The 6,184-nt window shown below is 46.8% G+C and overlaps 1 pseudogene across 1 annotated transcript; it reads right to left on the bottom strand.

The window, feature by feature from the left end:
- Window positions 1-271: 271 nt before the first annotated feature.
- Window positions 272-2,121, bottom strand: LOC308535801 (ornithine aminotransferase, mitochondrial-like; annotated as a pseudogene). Its single transcript has 3 exons — window positions 1,954-2,121; window positions 421-1,579; window positions 272-282 (listed from the first exon to the last, which is right to left on the bottom strand). The product of its transcript is annotated as an ornithine aminotransferase, mitochondrial-like (transcript).
- Window positions 2,122-6,184: the final 4,063 nt, after the last annotated feature.

Below are 6,184 nucleotides of genomic sequence, written 5' to 3'. Positions count from 1 at the left end.
GATTATGATTCAACTTGATAAGGTTAAAGCAGTCTTCTATGTAAAACCCCATATAACTTTTTGAAATACAATATATTTACACCAGCGAGGAAATGATAAAAACCTGTAAAAACCACATGGGACTTGCCGAAAAGGCTGCCTACATACAGAGAGAGCATTTCGCCTCAGCACACACACGTGATCAAACAGACTCCCTCACGTTCTCTTACACAGCCACCTGCGTGGTTATAAATGCCGCTCTAGCATGTATGAACTGAAAATAACATATGTTTTAAAAGGTCCCTGAAGACACAGGGGAGTGGAATGAGCCCGCGCTGAGAGCAGCACCACACAGGCTGTTATGAGGATGTGGCCAAGCTGCCATCCCAGCTGGCTCCGCCCCTGGGGAAGCAGGCCCCGCCCCATGGAAACAGGCCCCACCCCACAGGGAAGCAGGCCCCGCCCCCGTGGGAACAGGCCCCGCCCTCAGAAAGCCAGCGGAGGCGGGCCCAGAAAGACTGATGATCTTGTTGATGATCTCCTCGGCCTCCTGGACCTCGTCCTCCTTGATGACCAGCGGAGGTGGAACCTGATGATGTTGCTGTGGGTGGGCTTGGCCAGAAGTCCATTATCTCGAAGGCGCAGGCGCAGCTTCCAAGCATTAGAATCTCTGGTGACGATGGCATCCAGCAGCCCCTTCCTGCGCACGGCGGTCACGATGTCTGAGGGCAGCTTCCTGAGCTCGTTCTCTTCTTCCAAAACCTCCCAGGCGGTGATGGCCCCGCGGCTGCCCAGGGTGTTGCCCCCGTACCTGGAGCCGCGCTCCCCAGCCTGGATGGTCAGCATGATCTCATGGTCACACAGCACCGCCCACACGGGGTACAGGCCACCGGAAAGGGCCTTGCCCAGGAGGACGAAGTCAGGCCTGACGTTTTCATGGCCGACCGCCAACCATCGGCCAGTCCTGGCCAGTCCCGTCTGGGTCACATCCAATAAACAGGACCTGGTGCCTGGCGAAGAGCTCGCGCACACCCATCAGGTAGCCTGGGTCGGGACAATGACGCCCGCCTCGCCCTGAATAGGTTCGACCATGAACGCTGCATCTTTTGGATCCTGAAGAGCACTCTCGAGAGCAGGCAGGTCGTTGTAGGGAATGGTCTCGAACCCCGGCATGAGGGGGCCAAAGCCGTCGTCGCTGCTGCGGTCCGTGGAGCTGGAGATGGCATACAGAGTCCTGCCCCAAAAGTTTCCAGCTGCGAAGACGATCTTGGCTTTGTCCTTGGGGATGCCCTTCATGGTGCAGCCCCACCGCCGCGCTAGCTTGCAAGCGGTCTCCCCGGCTCCACCCTGTGCTCATGGGGAGAACCTGGTGGTAGTTGAGCTTCGTGACGTTCTCCGCGTCCTCGCCCGGCACATTGTTGTAGGAGGGCCGCGAGGTCGGCGTCAGTTTCTCCCCCTGGCTCTTCAGGGCGTCCACGATCTTGGGGTGGCAATGCCCTTGGTTGAAGGCGCTGAGCGCACTCAGGAAATCAAAGCATTTCCTGCCTTCCGCCTCCCACAGGGAAATACCTGTCCCTCTCTCCAGGGTGAGTGGTAAGGGGTGGTAAAGAGTGTCCCAAAATTCACGCAAGATTTGAATTTTGCGTGGGCATTAACAACAACAAAAAGTAAAAGCCTAATTTTACTTGGTTTATTGAATCAGATTCTAATATCTGTTACCCTGTGACTTCAATCCCTTCAATTTGATAAGCATTACCAAGTACCAATTATGGCCCAGGAGCAGGGACAATGAAGACCAATGAAGACCATGGCTTTGCGTATGTGCCAGCAAAGCCGTGGAGGCCATTTACCCGATGTGCTATTCCATCCATAACCCTATACTGTATACTTTATGAATCAATAAAAAATTTACAATTTTTAATTATAAACCTGTGTTTTCTACCAAAATTACTTCTTGCGTGAATTTTGGGACACCCTTTAGTTGTGAGCGCCATACTTGGCTTCCGGTTCAAAATCGTCCTCAGACGATAGACGGCCTTGGACCATCTTCTTAGTCGCCACTGATGTAGCAGAAGCCACTGGCGTGTGGGCGCCCCCGCAAAGCCCCGCCACAGTCTGCAGACGAGCTAGCTTGGAAAGCATTGTGTCCTTGGAGCAGGAATCCCACCGCCCAGCTACCCTTTCTTCCCGTGGTTCAGAAGGAAATGCAGATTGTTCAGCCTGGATCCAGGGACGGTCTGCTGGGTCCAATAAGCCCTGGTGGAGCCTCCGGCTCTGGAACCAGCGGCTACGTCTCGGTGGCAGCACATTGTTTGATTCTTGCATGGAGCCTGACTGAGGATGGAACCCACAACCTTGGCACTACTGAGATGATGCTTTAATCAACTGAGCTCTCTGGCCAGGGAGAAACTTATCGGGGGGTTTTAGTAAAATAAGTCACTAATGTATCTGAGAATGGATAGATACCAGAACCACTGGGATGAGAGAGAGTGATGGAAGGCAACGGTGATTCCCGGGTCATGCATCCCGGAACCAGAGAGGAGGGAGCCTGATTCTGGGTTGTGTCACCTGACAACTGCCCTCTCATAATCCTCAGCAGATGTCGGAGAGCTGGTTTCGGCCCAATTCCATGCAAGCCAGGCCACAGGACCTCACCTGCCAGAGGAATCCCACTCACTCCACAGACACCCTTGAAGCCAAGGCGCTGCCCCAGGTGCAGCCTAAAGGGGAGGGACTGGGGAGGTTTGCACTAGGGTGGGAGGGACCTCACTTGTCATTTTCTAATTAATTTCCTTTCAATGTGCACAAGTCCATACCCCCAGTCACTAGTAAAATATAATGATATACTACTGAAGTATCTTATATCCACGTTCAATGCCATCATTTTGGCAGTATGAATGTGGTGGTGATATTTACACCAGGGACGTTTTCAACTACTACAAACCTAGACTTCAATGTATCATTAAATGCTTAAACTTAAAGAACACTGGTGGAGAATTAACAATGCAGATTAAATGTATAAGTGTATGGTACAAGTGGGCTATAAATCGTACATAGGGTAAAAACTGAGAAAAACCATTTTGTTTATAGAATTCCAAAACCAAGAATCCCATATGGCCAAAAAATCAGTCGAGTATCTGAAGACTGAGTGAAATTCAAACATATGTCGTAGAGGCTGCACCAACTCCTATTGGTTAGAATAGAATAATAAATTAACTTTAAAAGTAAACAAAAAATACTGAGCATTTTAACAAAGAAGATAAAGACAGTGAAAGAAATACACGAAGAAATAATCACCATCAAACATTTTCATGGAAATGAAGTTAAAACAAAAGCAAGTTAACAGTACACTCATTGATGGGGCTAGTACTTAAAAAGATTAACCTTTGCATGTGCAGGCAGAGTTGCATAGAATTTTCTGGGTGGGTGGGAAGGCAAAGTGATTGACCATTTGAGGTCACAGTTCCACATATGTTGAAATGTACCACATTCACTGACACTGGAACAATTTAAGACATACATCTGTAGAAAGAATGGAATACAATATTCTGAGCTGTTTTATTTATAAAACCCCAAACATAGAAATAATTGAAATCATAGGCAGCTCAGTAGTAAAAGTGGTTATCCATAGAATACAATGTTTTCTAGAAATAAAAAATTAACTATTTATATAAACGTTAGTGTTAAATCTCAAACTATCTGTGTAGCATGAAGGAAGCCAGTGTTTGTTAAAGAGAATTCACCTTATAGTGCCAATAAAATTATGAAAAATATGAACTCTATTGTAAAGGAAGGTAAATCAATGTCTGCATGGAGGGTTGGGGAAGCAGAAATATTACAAAATGACTGGAGGTAAATACAGAGTGTGGCAAATTTAGGTTTAGAGTAGTTGGTGTTGAAAATAATGCAATAATAAATAACAACACAAATATAAAAACACCTTTAGAAAAAAGATCATAAACCAGAGCAGAGGAGAGCTCAGAGTTTGCAGGTTGGTGAATAAGAAACCCTCAAAATTTATCAAAGCATAATGTGAGTACCACTATGTCCCTGAAAGAGGTAGCACTTCTTAGCTGAGAACGGGTGCTCCGGATGAATCCTGGGTCAGGTCCATTTTCTAGTCATAGAGAAATGAATGAAGATACTGTCAAGAGCTTGGAGGAACCATAATTACCTCAAGCAGAAGCGAGAACACAGAATACATTTCCCTGAGCACCCAGGGAATGTGACCGATGCACACTCCTCAGGTGAGCAGGTGTTAGAGGTGAAATCTCTTTAGCGATAAACAGTCACAGTGACATCATTTGGGTTGTAGGTCTGGACATGTTAGCAAGTACAACACAGCTCCTTCAAGTCTCACTTGTACCTCAAATGTATGATGAATCTAGCAGAGTGTATGTTCTTATTAAAGGGGTTTACATTCATGTAAGTGGGTTCCATAGAGCCCCTTAAGTGTTCTTATTCTTAGTGAGAAAAATAAAACAATCCCTGCACATTTACATCTTTTCTCCAGTGTGAAATTTCAGGAGTCTAAACAGGTTGTGGTTGTAGCTAAAAAGAATCGCACACTCACTACACTCACCAGTGTGAACTCTCTTGTCTTCACTGGGGATAAAGCTTTCACTAAAGGATTTCCCTCATTCACTACACTCATATGGCTTTTATCCAGTGTGAACTCTGTGGTGTTTAGTGAGGGCACACCTTTCACTGAAATGCTTCCCACATTCACTACACTCATATGGCTTTTCTGCAGTGTGAACTCTGCAGTGGTAAGTGAGGGTAGCCTTTTCTCTGAAATGCTTCCCACATTCACTACACTCATATGGCTTTTCTGCAGTGTGAACTCTGTGGTGTTTAGTGAGGGTAGCCTTTACTCTGAAATGCTTCCCACATTCACTACACTCATATGGCTTCTCTCCAGTGTGAACTCTGTGGTGTTTAGTGAGGGCAGCCCTCTCTCTGAAATGCTTCCCACAATCACTACACTCATATGGCTTTTCTCCAGTGTGAACTCTTCGGTGTATAGTGAGGGCAGCCTTTTCTCTGTAATGCTTCCCACATTCACTACACTCATATGGCCTTTCTCCAGTGTGAACTTTGTGGTGTACAGTGAGGTGAGCTCTTTGACTGAAGGACCTGCCACATTCACTACACTCATATGGCTTTTCTCCAGTGTGAACTCTGTGGTGTCTGGTGAGGGCAGACCTTTCTCTGAAACGCTTCCCACATTCTCTACACTCATATGGCTTTTCTCCAGTGTGAACTCTTTGGTGTATAGTGAGGTGACACTTGTGACGAAAGAATATCCCACATTCACTGCACTCATATGGCTTTTCTCCAGTGTGAACTCTGTGGTGTCTGGTGAGGGCAGACCTTTCTCTGAAACGCTTCCCACATTCTCTACACTCATATGGGTTTTCTCCAGTGTGAACTCTTTGGTGTATAGTGAGGTGACACTTGTGACGAAAGGATATCCCACATTCACTGCACTCATATGGCTTTTCTCCAGTGTGAACACTGTGGTGTTTAGTGAGAGCAGTGCTTTCACTGAAGACCTTCCCACAATCGGTACACTCATAAGGCTTTTCTCCAGTGTGAACTCTCCCATGTGCAGGGTGGTTAAACATTTGTCTACACACTTCCCCACATTTATTATACTCATAAATCATATCTCCAGAGCAGAGACCTTTCTGATAAGCAACTTTCTGTTTCTGGCTGGCAGCTCTTTCACATTCAACCCACTGGTGATGTCTTTTTCCACTGAGACTTTCCTGTGAAATATCATTGTTACTGTGTGGCTCCATAGTGTTAAGAGTGGCCTGGTGCTGGAGAAGCCCTAAGATGGCTGGGGAGTCTTCCCCAAGCTCTGTACTAGCTACAGGCATCCCAGATAAGTAGAAGCAGCAACTGGTCACAAGCAAGGTACTCTCCATATCTTCCTTCCAGGGCTTCTCTCCACTGGCATCCTTCTGTTGCTGGTGAGGGTTTGCACTGAAACACAAGTCTCTCAAACATGCGTCATTTAAGAACACATTCTTCTCAAAGTAAACCACTTGTAACTCACTCAGGTGCAAAATGTCTTTTAACACTGAGAAGCACGGCTTACACAGATGGGTCCTCTCGGTGGCTGCAGCTGTCTTGGAAGCCCTGACGTGAGACTCTCCTACAGATACACTGTGCTCAGAATAGGCCTCCACATCATCCA

This window comes from Myotis nattereri (assembly GCF_964212035.1).
Source record: "Myotis nattereri genome assembly, chromosome: 21".
In the NCBI taxonomy this organism is placed as follows: domain Eukaryota; kingdom Metazoa; phylum Chordata; class Mammalia; order Chiroptera; family Vespertilionidae; genus Myotis; species Myotis nattereri.
This window is presented reverse-complemented; position numbering and strand designations above follow the sequence as displayed.